The sequence below is a fragment of the Lepisosteus platostomus genome, chromosome 22 (genome assembly GCF_059453375.1).
Source record: "Lepisosteus platostomus isolate fLepPlt1 chromosome 22, fLepPlt1.hap1, whole genome shotgun sequence".
Classification (NCBI taxonomy): domain Eukaryota; kingdom Metazoa; phylum Chordata; class Actinopteri; order Semionotiformes; family Lepisosteidae; genus Lepisosteus; species Lepisosteus platostomus.
In genome coordinates this window covers 2137754-2153950 of record NC_142632.1, presented here as the reverse complement: position 1 = coordinate 2153950, position 16197 = coordinate 2137754, and the positions used below count along the sequence as shown (strand labels likewise).

The 16197-nt window shown below is 41.1% G+C and overlaps 2 non-coding genes across 2 annotated transcripts; one reads left to right on the top strand and one right to left on the bottom strand.

The window, feature by feature from the left end:
* Positions 1–5151: 5151 nt before the first annotated feature.
* Positions 5152–5225, bottom strand: trnat-agu (transfer RNA threonine (anticodon AGU)). Its single transcript has one exon. It is a non-coding gene; the product is annotated as a tRNA-Thr (tRNA).
* A 7135-nt stretch (positions 5226–12360) lies between these two features.
* Positions 12361–12431, top strand: trnag-gcc (transfer RNA glycine (anticodon GCC)). The gene has a single exon. It is a non-coding gene; the product is annotated as a tRNA-Gly (tRNA).
* Positions 12432–16197: the final 3766 nt, after the last annotated feature.

Genomic DNA, 16197 nt, shown 5'->3' with positions numbered 1-16197 from the left:
TTTTAGATGCCTGTTGTGTGAAGGTGGGGTAGAAAAGGAGGGATTGCTGAAGGAATAGCATCTCGCCCTGCCCGTGCGAAAAAATCCAGGTGTTGCATCCTGGTACACGACTGCAGTACGGCTGAAGGTAGTAACTAGAACTGTACTCGCAGAAGAGCCGAAAATGGTAACTCGATTCAACTGTGTGTTTAAAGCCAGGATTTGGAGCCTGGTCCGTGTTCCCGAATTGTGATAGTTCGTCAGTTTGTCTCGACTGGGGGATTCCGCGGGGCGCGTGGGAGACGTGAAAATGGTTTGGTGTGAAGGGAAAAAAAGTTTGATTAATCCAAAGTGAAACTTAAAAGAAATATTGACTGTCAGACGGAATTTAGGCTGAACAGGAATGTAGAAAAGTGTATGAACCTTTGGATAAAAATATTTAGAGGAATATTTGAGAATTCAACAGAATATCATAGATGAGACGCAAAAATCCCTGATGGAAAAGCTAAAAGCAATGGTTGAACGAAACGAAGTTGTATATGTATAAAAAAGAGAAAGCAAAAGAAGAAATAGAACGCCTTAAGAGAGAATCTGGGAGAAGGGTGGGAATTAGTGTGGAGATTTTTTAAAGAGCATTACCCACCGAAAACTGATTAGAGAAAAGTAACAGCATGTCAGCAGAAGGAAGTGAGGATGTTTTCAGATTTTACAGAAAGGTTTATAGCTTTATGGATAGTATACTCGGGGTTAGCCGATGAAAAGGAAGTGAATAAAGATACTTCCACAGTAATAAAACAAATTTACTTGAGTGGGTTAAAACCTGATGTTGCCAAGAATGTGCAACTATGCTTTCCTGATATTACGAACAGAGACAGATGTGATTTAATAACTCGCGAAGCATGCATGCAGAAGTGCGAGCGCTGCAAATGGGTGGTAAAAAGACTCCCAAGAAGGAGAAAAGGGAGCCGCCAGTTTGTCGAAATTATTGTGCGACTTTAATGTTATACCGAGATATAAAACCTCAAAGACAAAACTACTAATAAGCTGGTGTGCAGTTACTAAAAAAAAATGTGTTTTTTGGAGAAATTGTAAGAAAGAGGCTTGATTTCACAATTAAAGAACTTGTCAGAAGCTGAAACGAGAGCCGTGTGTGAACTAACAGTTTTAATCTAGTAAACCCCTCTGTAGCCTTCCTAAATTTATCTCAGGATTTAAATAAAAGTGAAATAATCTTACAGTGTGCAGTAACTGTGGGGCACAGGAGCACAGCTGTCCTGTTTTTAGACTAAAACAGCATAAAGATGTGATATAACGTTTTCTAACGGATAACAGGAGGCTACAGGAGAAGGAGTGCAAGGGTTGTGTTTAAAGCAAATATAAGCTGTCACAGTCTGCTTGGGTAAAGATGTACAGTTTCAACTACTGATGTGGGTGGGGGACACCCCAGACCTATTTTAGGCCCAGACTGCAGCATTTTATAAGGAATTACTGCATGAAATAGCATTTATGTAAACTAACTCAATAGAGTTATGTGATATTGTGATTGTTTTACCTAATGAGGGAATCCATAAGGCCGGGCTACTCCAAGTATTGGATCTTGAGAGAAAAAAAAGGAGTATAAAACCAACTACATGATAAAGCCAGGGTGAATGCCTTCTCAGAACGAGCTTGTCTAGTGACGTATTGGTTTAAGGGGGGTAGTGCAGTCTAAAGACAAAATTGCCTTGACCCCTGCAGCAGAAACCGTTTTTGATGTTTTGAAACAAGCTTTCTTGCAGGCACTGGCCCTGGACTGGATTCCCTCAGACGGATCATCTGTATGTAATCTGTATGTAAGTGAAAGAAATGGGTCGTGAGCTGTTGTGCTGGTGCAGGAGGCATGGAGATAGGCATCGTCTGGTGGGTTATTATTATTCAGGACCCCTTGATGCGGTGGCCAAGGGGCCGTGTTTATGTGTTGTGCAGGCTACCTGCCTGGCTGTATAAACTGTGAATAATCTGGTGTAGAACTAGCAGACCGAATGAAAAGATTTAATTGCAACTTGTAAATATGCTAAATGGAAAATTGTAGCAATTTATATAGACTGTATATATACATTTGGTGTATGCCACAATTTTGGATGGCAGTGAAGGAATAGGGATTTCCCCAACATGGCAGGGACTCCAGTTAAGAATGCTGGGTTTGTCTCTGAACTGTGAGAAGCTTTGCAGCTGCTGACTGAAGTAGCTGTGGTAAAGTGTAAATCACATAATAAAGAAATGTTTCCAGTAACTCGAGGGAACAACTTTGCAGATGTAGCTGTCAGGTGAGCAGTACTTGTAGAACAGGAGTCTGAGACCCCTGTGAGACCTCTGTTGGTGAAAAGGGGACAGCTACAGGATATTCAGGCTGAGGCCTCTAAAGCAGAGAAAAGGACATGGTTAGAAAAGAGTGTGGTGCTGCCAGCACACTGGACGCTCTGCATGCCCTCACAGCCTAATGCCCTTTATAGCTCGACAAATGCACTCTGTCGGACACCTGGGTGGGGACCGTGTTTGAAGCAGTAGCCACTTATGTGGTATCTCAATGTGATGCTTATCAAAGGAACTCAACTACAGTTCAGGTGCAGGTGCTACAGCTCAAAAGGCCTGCTCCTGAGAAACCTTTCACGCAGTAGCAAATGTTTACAATTTACAATTGTAAAGGGAAACCTTGGCTCTTATCATCTGTTTTCCCAGTGGGTTGCTGTCACTGCCTCTGTGTCTACCAAACACTTGATGATGGAGATAAGCCCTCGGTGGGCACTGACCTACCGCTTGTATTATGATCAAGGGACAGGCTGTGGCTGGATTATTCGGGGTGAGATGGACTGAGATCACCCTCAGTCTGCTGGAACAGTGGAATGAAGGAACAGAACTCTAAAAGATCGACTAGACATCAGAATGAAGGAACGCCATGGAATGCGGGCTGGATCAAACAGAACTGTGTAATAGAGCCTGTTTGATATCATCACAAGCCAATCAACAAAACTTCCTGGAGGGATGAATTTGGCTAATGGATTGTTGAGTTTGCTAATTCTCTATTGTAGTATTGTAGGTTGTTAATTGAAGTGGTGCATGGGGCTAGTGAACAGGTGCTGGACACTTGGAGACCTCCAGTAGAGGGAAGACACGACCTGATACCTGGCGAGTGGGTATGGTGAGGAAGATATACCCTGCCAGATGTTGCAACCCTGCTGGGAAGGACCATATCAAGTGCAACTGACTACCGACTCTGCCATCTGAGTGACAGGACGAGATCGCTGGATCTACGCATTGCGCCGACACCGAACCACTGCACCAGAGACTGAGTGAACATTAATTATTATATTGTAACTGTTTCTGTGTTTGTTGAGCTTCCTGAGGGGGGGCGACAGTGTACCTGTTAAGTGTAATGAGTTTTACTTTGATAAAATGGGGATATGGAATCAATACTTTATCAGTCAGCCACAAATAATAATCAGAGCTCATGTTGGGATTGTATTGCTATAGAAGATGCTCATGGGAGTAATCCCCTTTGATAGAGGTGATTATTTAGGTTTATTGGCATGGGTAAATAGCCCTGCTTTTAGTCTGAGTGTAACTCAGATATATTAAAATGGAAATAACTGTATGCTCCTCGCTATAATCACAGTTTTAGGCCATTCTCTATTAGGGTGATAGACAGCTGTTTAGATGAGCAAAGACTAAACAGTACTTGTATTCTAGAAAATTATTAGCAAATGAATGACTTAGCAAAGCACATCTATGATGAAGAAAAATATATATCATAATTATAATCCAGATAATTGGGGCATTGGTGCATGCTATTTACCTGTTTCACAAATGATCGTATTTTACTAGAGATTCTGTTTGGGATTCAGATGTGCATTCGGACAGCAATTCCTTTCAAGAAATGATACGTTCTGGATGAGGTCAAAGGTGCTGGAACACTGTATTTAGGATGTGTTTAAAGTGATTGTGTCTCCTGCTTCAACGCAGTGATAAATAGATGTGCTCCTGTAATTTATTGGCACATGCCCAGGGCAGTAAGTAGTCTGAGGATTTATTTCCAGACTGCATAGAGCAGTGAAGCAGTGAAGTAGTGCAACACACTGGATCATTATATTATTAGAATCTATTCTACTTAAATTATTACATTATACACAACTTGAGTATTCATTTCGATTTCAAAGAAAAAAAAAACATTACCTTCCAAAGCATCATAAAATTGTCCCTTCCTCCAGACTCTACTTCTCTCTTGTAGTAGTACAGCAGACCTTTCCAGGTGAGCAGATCACAGAGTCCGAAATGAGCTTCCTCCATCAAGCAAAGTACCTGAACATGACTCTGTCTTCATAAAAGCGCCCCTGTAATAAAGAAATTAAATCCGAAATCAAGAGGGCAGTTGCCTACTGAAGTTCAAGAAGTCATCCATTTTAACCTAGCAACACATTAAAGGCTGCATCTATACAAGTACGATTCTAGAAATGCTCACCAGATTACGTTTTAAGAAGGAACTGCGCCTCAGGTTCCGCCGAGATCTTAACTCGGATGGCAGGATTCAGAGTCCGGAGTGCGGACTGATGGCGCACGGAGGTTCCACATACTGTGGATCCCTCAGTTTTCTTCCGCATGTTTAAACCGCCAGCGTGTGACTCCCCTGTCCCCGTGACCTCATTGCTCTGCTCTCGCCTCTGTGCAGCCGAGCCCGACTCATGGTAAAGTGGAAAAAAATATGCCCTCAACGTGAGATTTACTCTGGAGCAAGGATAGATGTTACCTTTTTATCGTTGAATAGGATGTATGTGATGTGGCGACTAGGTTCAATTTTGTATCCTCTTTAAAAGATTAAGGACTGGGGTGAGCGTGATTTACCACCCTATCAGCTAAGGACCCGACATGCGCACCGTTTAAGCTGCATAGACTCGGTCGTTTAACTCTTCTCCATTAGCAGGGTTAAGGTTAAAGAAAAAAAACATTGCTGACTTATTTTTTTTTTGCCAGCCGCTAGCGCTGATTAGCAAGGTTTGTATTTCATGTTTTGCAAGTTGCGTCCATTTTAAGAAGAACAAGTCGCGTTAAAGACAGGAAATGAATACTTGCATTTAATTAAGTCTAGCTGTAGGCGGTTGTCCATAATGACCAGTTCTGTTCGAGAACACAGAACAAAAAAGGCACCGCTGGGATTCGGACCCAGGATCTCCTGTTTACTAGACAGGCGCTTTAACCAACTAAGCCACGGCGCCCCGGGAGTGTTGTCCTTTTGCAGCCACTTGGACACACCTTTAGAAAAACATTTTGTTAACAGGCATTCTGCCTCAGCCTAAACACCTATAGCTTGCAAAGCGCATGCTATTAGACAGATTACATCATAGAGCGAGAGAAAAAAACTAGATTTGTTATTCAAAGCTTATCAGTTACTTTCAGCTAATTCTAATGACCCAGACAGCATATATTATTTTGGTACATTGTCTTCTAAACTAACCTAAACAGTGTACTTTGTTGACGAACTGTTTTCTAAAATTCTGCACGTACTGTAGCATAGCAGTTATATCCTTGAAATATTATCTAAAAGCACCAATATATTTTTTTGTAAAGCTCTCTACATTTTTAAGAATCAATTAACTCATTAGATTTCCACTACAATTCCCTCCTTTTTATTCTTGAAAATGATTAAAAGTTAGATTCTTCATATGGACTCCCAGGAGGCTCCCATACTTCAGATTCTTCCGTTTTTATCAGAACATACTGATGCGCAAACATATTCATTATCATATTTCGAAGCATTGGAATAATACAAGTCGAACAGCAACACAAAAACAGGAAGACAAGTATCACAGCTACTATAATCGGTGTTAGTAACTTGAAAAAAAACATTCCCCCCGGCCCAAACAGTGATTCTAACCAAGAGAGAAAAGCAGGTGTATCTTTAATGCCTCTTTCTTTGTCCACCTTGTCTCTCAGTTCTTTCAAATGTTGAATAGCAAGCGTAAGATTTCCGTAATCATTGTCATTTGCTGGAATAAATGTGCAACAGGAGTCTCCTATTAAAGCACAGACTCCTCCAGATGCTGCATTTTGTAGGTCCAGCACGAACCTGTTCTGAAGTGCCATTAATCTAACTCCCCTTAATTCTTGTCTGATAGCGTCTAAGCCTTCTAACGTGATGTTAATAAACGAGTACATTTCATAGCGAGTAATTTGTAACCAGCGGGCATTAGCTACTGCCTGAATACTCAGTCCTGAGGAAAAAATCATTTCAGCTGCAGTAAATAGTCTATGGTCTTCTGGTACTTTAGAAGTATCTGGACCATATCTGTCAGCCCAACTGAGAGCGCGTTTAACCCTTGACTCCCTCTGAAGGGGCTTCATTGAATTTAACAAGTAAGAGTTTACTGGGACAATGAGAATGGAGTGGTGTAGCGTGACTAGAGCACACACTCCTCTCCACTGGGGAGGAAGGCTATCATAAACTTTTGTACCACATTGCCAATACCAATCCATCAAAACCATAGTTCCATTAGATAAAGTATGGTTAGTAACCGTGGCGCTACAGCCTCCTGTTCTTCCTACTGAGGGGCCACGACCTTTATTCTCATAGCAATAAGAGTGACTAACCTTAGAAGGCAGGTAAACTGCTACTTTAACAGGAGAATCAGTCCAGGTAATGTGATTCTTTAGGTAATCCCACAAAGGAGGACATTCTGCTTTTTTACTGGTAACATTGAAGTGAATAGCAAAATGCACTGCTGGGTCTCTGGGAGAAACGAAGCCTAATGCTACTGTAGTAGACTTATTTATCTTCAGGCCGGCTGCATATGGATGCCCCTTTGAGTAGGTCAAATACGTTATGGTGAAGGTGGGAAAAGATCTAGGATCTGGCTTTGGAAATCCTGCCACTAGACTTATGCATTCAGAAATGTGACTATCAACTGGTCGGGGGAAAAGTTGCATGGGTGAGGCTGTAGAATGAGGCATTAAAGCACATACATAACAAGATGCATTAAATTTCTTTAACTTTACAGTATGATTTATAAATTTATACCACAAATTACTCATATCCCCCTCATTATCAGTTTCATTCAGCCAGTTTGTATACAAAGAGGCTTCGCGTTTAGATTCTTCCTCTTTCTGGGTGGTGAAAGGCTTCCACATAAAAAGGAAAAAGGCTGTGCACATCAGTCCCAAGCAGGTGATCCCCATCTATCCCTGTGGAGACATCACTCCTGCTCTTTGCTCAGTTCGTTTGTGACCTTTTTACAGTGGGAAGCATGAATTCAGGGCACCTGGCACGGCCCCCTCCACCTGAGTGAACACCATTTCTTTTTCCTGTCTTTCACCAGAATCCAGTTTCCTTATTCACGCATTAGTTCTTACAGCACAGGTAAATCCCTGTGGGCTGGAGCCCAGCATTTTTCTTAGGGTTTTTTTTACAAGATTGGTCAACAGCTGGGTAATAACTCTTAGAAAAATCTACACATTGTTCCACTGCCTCAGCTGTGCCGTTTTGCAGAACAATTCTAGCTGAAGTTGTAAAATTTCTCTTTGTTCCGTTCCTGCAAAACATCTTATTAAGAACAAACAAACCATAATAATAATGTGCATCTATGGGAATCACTCCCAAGGGTAACCCCCCTTAAAACTATATTGTTCTACCCATCAGGTTCTGCCACTAGATAAGAGAACCTTTCCCATGAAATCATTTTTTGACCTTCATGATCCCTTCAGGGCGTACAATTAGCACAGAAGCAGCAGCTTTAGTCCACATGTTTTTCAAGCAGGATATTAACAGTATGATCATAACGAATAATACCAGACACACAAATATGTATTGAACCAGAGACCCTCTCCAGGTTCCTAGCACAGACTGTAGCCATGCACCAATGCCCCAATCATCTGGATTATAATTATGATATATATTTTTCTTCATCATAGATGTGCTTTGCTAAGTCCTAGCAACCTACAATACTACAATAGGGAATTAGCAAATTCAACAATCCATTCGTCCAGCTAAATTCGTCCCTCCAGGAAGTTTCATTGATTGGCCCGTGATGATATCAAACAGGCTGTTACACAGTTCTGTTTGATCCAGCCCGCATCCCATGGCGTTCCTTCAGCCTGATGTCTAGTCAATCTTTCAGAGATCTGTTCCTTCATTCCACTGTTCCAGCAGACTGAGGATGATCTCAGTCCATCTCATTCCGAACAATGCAGCCACAGCCTGACACACCTTCCCCGTGAAGTGTGTTCCTTGATCATAATACAAGGGGCAGGGCAGTGCCCACCGAGGGCTTATCTCTGTTATCAAGTGTTTGGTAGACACAGAGGCAGTGGCAGCAACCCACTGGGAAAACAGATTATAAGAGCCCAGGTTTCCCTTTACAATTTTCAATTTCCCAGGTTTGAAAGGTTCCTCAGGAGCAGGCCTTTTGAGCTGTTGCACCCGCACCTGAACTGAGTTGAGTTCCTTTGATAAACATTACATCCAGATACCACATAAGTGGTTACTGCTTCAAACCCGGTTCTCACCCAGTTTTGGGTAACCGGCACACCATTTGACTCCCACCTGGGTGTCCAACAGAGTGCATTTGTCGGGCTATAAAGGGCATTAGGCTGTGAGGGCATGCAGGGCGTCTGGTGTGCTGTCAGCTCCACACCCCATCATCCTGCAGCCCCATAATCTTTTCTAACCATGTCCATTTCTCTGCTTCACAGAGGTCTCAGACTACTGTTCTACAAGTATTGCTCACCTGACAGTTGCATCTGCAAAGTTGTTCCCTCGAGTTACTGAAAACATTTCTTTATTATGTGATTTACACATTACCACAGCTACTTCAGTCAGTAGCTGCAAAGCTTCTAATAGTTCAGAGATAAACCCAGCATTCTTAACTGGAGTCCCTGCCGTGTTGAGAAAATCCCTATTCCTCCACCACCATCCAAAATTGTGGCATGCACCAAATGTATATATAGAGTCTATATACATATGCAGCCATTCAAAACAAGCGGGGTATGCTGCGGTATAACACGGTGGGCGTGTCGCAGTATACCGCATCATACCGGACGCAAATTAGATTATGTTAATAGTATCCGGAATCACCTTGTAAAATCGCCAGGTGGAGCTAATAAAGGTTAACCTCTCCTGTACAGCATTTGAGCTGTCACCAGAAAACGTCAGTTTTGAATCCTGATCACTGCTGAGGGACAATCTTTATTCAATTAAGAATTTAAGGTGTATACTCTTTAGACTTTTAAATTTAAACAGTGTATTACAGCATGTTAATCATTAAACATTAAAAAGGCGGTATATTTTATAAAAGCAAGATTGTTCTGTTGGACAAAAGTACACAACCTACCACCTTTATCATAAATATTTTAATTATGCAGGAATATTTTATGCATCAAAGTCTTTACTGAAGATATTACTAAGAGTATTAATAATGAATGACCTTGGACAAGCTGTAAGCTCAAAGTATTACCCTGGTCCACATTCTTTGTAACCGTCTTTGTAAACGAAAAGAGTTTATTTTTTAATTGACAAAAAGTAACGCCACAGCATTTAGTTGATCCGATCACGCATTCATTTCCAATCATACAATGTAAATCTTGAGAATCTCCGATTCACCATGCCTTTCACATGCTCATAAACGATTTTAATTTAGGAATATAAACATATTAATGTATGTAAACTGTACTGTATATTGCTGGTCTTGGTAGTTTAAAGAAAAAATACACACCAGTATTCCATTTCTCCCTAAACATTTTAAGCATCAAAGTCTTACATGTTGTTATTTGGGAAACATTTTTACGTGCTCCTTCTGACCATATTAGGATTATATACTTTGTGAAAAGTGATAGTATTTTAACCTTTTCTGTGAATTCGCTTGTTATCTAACAAATGCATACTTTTAGAATTTGATTAACAGGGAATATAATATGGAATTGCGTATCTAAACAACTTAATAATGATATAATTATATTAATGTACTGTCTGGCGGAATAAACTGAAGAGGTTAGTTAATGCGACACGGAATTATTAAGAATTATCACCTCTTTTTACACTTGAGAACAAATGAGAACATTCCACTCAGTGGGATGTTATCTCAAGCACCTGCTAATTCGTTTTACACCACTGGACGACAGGAGAATGTGACTGTACTGTATCTGTACAGAATGTATCTTTCAATCAATACAGTAATTGATTAAAATCGCAATCGTGTGTTTAATTAAATGCCTTTTTTGATTCACAATCTGAAAATGAAAACCGCAGTAAAGTCACCTTGAATTTAAAAAAATGATTTTGGCACGACTGTAGCATTTTCACGAAACCTCCTAAAGTTATGAGAACACTTGCTTTGTGTATAAAGTACATTGTGAATGTTTTCACAGCCTTCACTTTGTCGTTTTTTGCCATTTTTTTGACCACGCACAAATATTCCTATGTCCGTATCTTCGCAAGGGAATCAGTGCGAATTTTAAAACTAATTAAATGACCGCGGGCACTTTCCACCCCCTCTACATTCTCAGAGTAGAACAGACTAACCTTCTAATGAAAGACGGTCCACCCCCCACGGACAGGAAAAGTGCCAACAGGCACTTAAACTTAATATGGTCAGTAACAGTAAAGAGTAACATGGTCAGAATGTTTAGGGAGAAAGTGGAATACTGGTCTGTATTTTTTCTTTAAACTACCAATACTAGCCATATACAGTCTGTGATGTAGGGATTTCTATATGTCTTTATTTAGTGGTTACATTAGTGAAAAGGCTTAACTTTTAGCTTCAGTAACGCGTACGCCGTATGGTGTACATGTTTGTTTTGGGTTTTGCTTGTTCACATATCTCCCCTTTTTATAAAACAACGTGGTTGAAAACTGTTCCAGAGACACTGTTGTTTCATCAGTGAAAAGTACATCATGAAATGCCTCTCCCTGTTCAATCTACTGGAAAAAAGAAATGGAGCATAAAGCGTCTGATGGTCATAAACGATATTCATTTAGGAACAGCATCAGAGATATGCTTTTAACTGCACTGCATCGGAGAGAATACCATAGTGTGTTTTTTTTTTTACTCCCTGGCGGAAATTGGCTTCCATAAGAATCAGTATGGCTCAGAGATTAAATAAAACTTCACTCGCACCAAACAAATGTATATTTCTAATGAAATGAAGAGAGTTAAAGCAGCTGGAGAGGTTTTCTTACAACTTTTGAGCTGACACAGTTTTGGAAAATGTTTCCTTCACGCTGCACTGTACAACATAGGCAGCCAAGAGTCTCCAAAACAAAACAGAATTGACAGATAGGAGAAAATTCCCACTCGTCCTGAAGTTCCCAAAATCCAGCACTGAGCGTAAACAAAGTGTCTAAGTAGCGTGGGAATGCTAACCCTAACCCTAGCTGGAGTTTGAGCAATCCAGCACTGAGCGTAAAAAGATGAGTCAAAGTAACGTCTAATCGGATTAGTTTCCTTAGAGCTGGTTCAGAGTTTGCTCAAGAGTTTACCTTTCACAGATGCGCAAAGAAGAATGTTGGGGGTGCAGGCTTCAAGGCGCCTTACAGCTGTAGGGAGTGATTCGAGACGATTCGTGGCGTGTGCTCGTTCCCATATACCGTACGCCCCGGGGTGCAGTGCTAGGATGACGTACAATACCGCTTGGGCACGTAACGGCGTTATATGCAAGTGCGGGACGTGAGGGTTTTCGTTTGTTCGTTTTGTTTTGCTCTGCTTTGCTTTGTTTTGCTTTCCATCGCGTTGGTAAGAGCGTAAATAAAAAGGCGATTCCTGCGTCTACCACTAATGTAAGAGCTATTTCAAGTGCGACGTGGTGCGGCTTTTCAAATGCTTGTGGGCATTTCTCTGTTGTTGATTCTTTTTTTGTGTGTAACAAAGTGGCATTTTCATGTCCGGACGGGGAGACTTTATCTTTCCGACATGAAGCCACCCTTAAGTCCTCTGAGGCGTGTCTGTCTGCAAGGCTTGTATTTTGGAAATGTTTTTTTGAAACGGAGAACGACTTTGAAATAGGCTTCCGCCGGCGCCTCGCGATCCAGGTAAGATTGTAGCAAGAACGCAGCGGGGGCGGGGCTCGCTGTAGTCGTGGCCGAGTGGTTAAGGCGATGGACTAGAAATCCATTGGGTTCTCCCCGCGCAGATTCGAATCCTGCCGACTATGTTGTCTGCCTCTAGTCGGTGTGTTCCGGCGCAAGCAAAGAAGCGCGCCTCTTTGCTGTTCCTGGTGGTTTTAAAACGCCCGATCGCTTGTACCCGCTGCCTTGGAAATAAATTCTTCAGCGTCCGCGAATGGCATTTTGCAGCTGGAAGCAGATGTCGACGCGTTTTGCACAGAGCACCAAAAAAGCATCTTTTCTGAAGGCCCAGACACTGAGCATTGGTGGTTCAGTGGTAGAATTCTCGCCTGCCACGCGGGAGGCTCGGGTTCGATTCCTGGCCAATGCAGTGGCTTCTGCAGCGAGCGGCTCCATCACTTGCATCCCCTTGCAACTCTCAACTGAAAACCCACTGAAGCTAAGCAGGTGTGAGCCAGGTCAGTACCCGGATGAGGGTGAGCTATAGGGAAAAACAAAGCTTCCAGCTGGAAGCGGTGTTAATGGTGCCGGCGGTGGGGCGCTCACCCTGAGGTCTGAGCGGGTCCCAATGCCCCAGTATAGTGACGGAGATGCTGTGTTGTAAGAGGGCGCTGTCCTTTGGATGAGATGTAAAACTGAGGTCACAGCGCTCTGTGGTCATTAAAAATGACCACCAAAACCTTTGACAAAAGCTCTTGATAATTGATGGTCTTCAATAATGCTTCTCCTTTAGGTACATTTTAAATCAGCTGAAAAATGCTGTGAAATGGGGGGGCACTTCAGGCCAGTGTAGGATTTGGGTTACAAGAACCATGAAACTGCACGAGAAAGCCCGTACACTGAATTACACGGCTTTCTATTCAAAGGAGGACAAAAGAAATTCCCTGAGTTCGATTTTTTGTCCTTTTCTCCTCTTGTACCAAAGCTGTTAGGTGAGAGGGGTTGTCATGCAACGCTGCCACATAGTGCCGACAGACAAGAGTGTTGCGGGAGAAGAGAAAAGTGTTTGAAAATTTAAGAGTGTCTTAGGTGGAGCCAAAATCAAGTGTCACAAATGCAAGTGGGAGGATTTCCAATGTTTAATATGGTAAAAATAAGCGGAAGTTATCTGCCGGTCCGGCACAGTCTGCCATGCTTTTGTCAGATACTGTAAAGTGGTGTCGAACTGGGTGTCGAACTGGAGCCTCACCATTTGCATATGTGAGGCTCCAGTTATACATCGAGTGTCACATTAAATGACAAAAATGAAGAGAGTTAAAGCAGCTGGAGAGGTTTTCTTACAACTTTTGAGCTGACACAGTTTTGGAAAATGTTTCCTTCACGCTGCACTGTACAACATACAGATGCAGCCATTCAAAATGCGCGGGCGATACCGCATTATTTTCCGGTACGCTGTACGCAGTCTACCGCAAGCTACCGGTAAATACCGCGAGTTACCAGTAAATACCGCTAGTTACCGTAAATTCTCCTATAATACGACAAGCAAAATAATAGTATCCGGAATTTCCACAAGGTGGAGCTAATAAAGCTCAACCTCTCATGTTTGAGCTGTGGCCATCAGTCTTTAACGAAGATATTACTAATAGTACGCTGGGCAAACGTTCCGAGGTCAAATTCTTCCAGCACGGGGGTACCTTTAAAGCGGAGACGACGGCACTGAAATTTTTTGGCGCGCCTTCTCTTAAAAGCCCTGGCCAAATATGAAGACAGTACGTACAGTTATAATTCAAACGGAATTAAAAACTACACATCCCAGTTACCATGGTGGTGCTTGTGATCATTGCGTTTAACAAATGAAATGGGGCGAAAAATCATTCACATGACTTTGGGGCTGAGTTTCGAAAGCTTAACCTATCAGCAACAAAGCGAAAACTACACGATAGGCTACCTCAAACTGTCAGTTACACGACTGTGTATGTCGCTTAAGCCACTCCTGTTTGGCATTTTAGTTATGGAGGCGAGAAGACGCCCCCCCCCCCTCCTCTCTGGGTGTCTGATTTGCCGCCATGTTTAACCGTCCGTGTCCGAATCGCAGTAGCTACGCGCATGAAATAAAGTTCATCCCAGCTACAAAACATATATATTTTTGTGGTAAGAGGGTGCAAAACATCAGTATTTACTGCTATTAATTACTGTACGATTTATAGTTGAAATCTGAGCCTAGATATAAAGTTAGATATAAAGTTAAAATCTCGACAAAGCAATGTAGGAAATACAGAGAAAATAAATCCTTTCTGACATCTAAAATCAGTTTCGATCAAGGTCTCTAAAACGAACAAGAAAAAGAGGATTTTCGGAGGGCAATTACGCTGTGTTTATATAGGATAAGTGATCTATGAGCAATCTAATTTCTTGTTCGTTTAAAACAGTGAAATGTCAGCTGCAAAAGATCGCACCAGAAACAGCACTCTCTCTGCCTGTCAATAGACGTTCAGGAAAGGCTGAGTGAAGTCATGTCAAGAACAATAATTCGGTGATCAATAATAACAGTTGTAGGACAAGAAACAAAAGATAATGAAAACTTTTTTAGGCTAAAACTCAAGTTCATTCTACAAATTAAGGCAAATGAAAATTCAGGATGTTAAAGTGCTAGAGGTGTAAAAAATACAAAAATGCACATGAGTAAAAAGTTTTAGAAATGGAGCAGGTGTTGCTTTGAAATAAGCAAACAGAAAAAAAGCCATGACTATAGTGCAGAAGAGGGATGCAGGAACACTTGCTTAGATATACAAAAAAAAAGCACAAAAAGGTGTATGTTACAAAAGAACATGCAAACATGTTCATCATGTACATCAATTTCCCTTCACAATCAATAAAGTCTTATCTATAAACATGAAACAGAGTGAGGAATCAGAAAATTAGCATGCATAAAAAACAGCAATTCTGTCAATAAGCCCTAAATGAATTAATAGCAACCATGGTTTCATGGAGGGCTTCTCGGATAGTTGGGCATTCAGGTAGATTGCCAGGTGAAAGGATTTGTAAACATACTTTGTTAAAGCAATCAGTTTTTTCCGCAACACATAAAATACATTTTTCCAAGGAAGTTTAGCCTTTGTCATTAATGAAACCACTAAATAAAGACATAAATATAGAAATCTTAAGATTTTTTTATTCAATGTTGGTAGCAGGACGAACTGTGCTAAGTGTATATTTTGTTGCAGAGTTGCTGCAAGATGTTAGCAGTGAAAAAAGGTATTTAGAAATGAGTTATTTCAAGAAGAAAATTTTCAGAATAATTGCAAATCTAGCAGTATAGAGAAAGCACAGAAAACAGGCAGTTAGATTGATCAGATTAGTATGAAAAGTTATTTAACAAAGGGAATGAGAAGAGTGACAAACTAGTATACTTTAGATCTTTTTTATCTGAACCAGGGAAAACTGATCATGTTTCTCTATAACAATAAAAAACTTTATTTTATATATCACCTTTAAAAGTGGCATCTCAAAGCAATATAGTAGATGTAAAAACAGATAAAAGGACCACAGATTACAAAGTAAATACATATAAGAAACACAAGCAGTTAGAGGTGCTACCAAAATTAGAAAATGAAGCAGATACAGACACTAAGTCTTCTGAAAAGAAAGGTTTTGAGGTTAGATTTAAATGCACTCAGGGTACGTGACTGATATCACTGGGAATACAAATTGAGAGCTCTGGGGTGCAGCTAGAGAAGACCCTGTCACCCACAGAATGTAGATGTTCTTGAGGACAGCTAGAAGACCAGAGTCAGACGGACAAAGGTGGGGAGTAGACAGATAATAAGCCATATACTGTAGGTACTGAATGAGGATGAGGATTTTGAAGTTGACTCGAAACCTGATAGGTAACCAATGCAAGGACTTGAAAACAGGTGTAATGCATCCCTGATAGGATTCATATTCTGAACATATTGAAGATTGCTCAGTGTGGATTTAATTTCCCCAGTGAACAGGATGTGCATTTATTAATTCTAGGAAAAAAAAGCCTTTCTTGATTTCTCTAGTTCTTAGTTTCTCTAGTTCCCTTTAAAATAAACTATTACTCCACAATGCAGAGTATTACATGGACAGTATTTACACATGATATTTGTGATTTCAAGAAATGAACACAAGCAGCTTTTGGAGATTTAAGTGTTGGCTGAGTTATTGCAGGA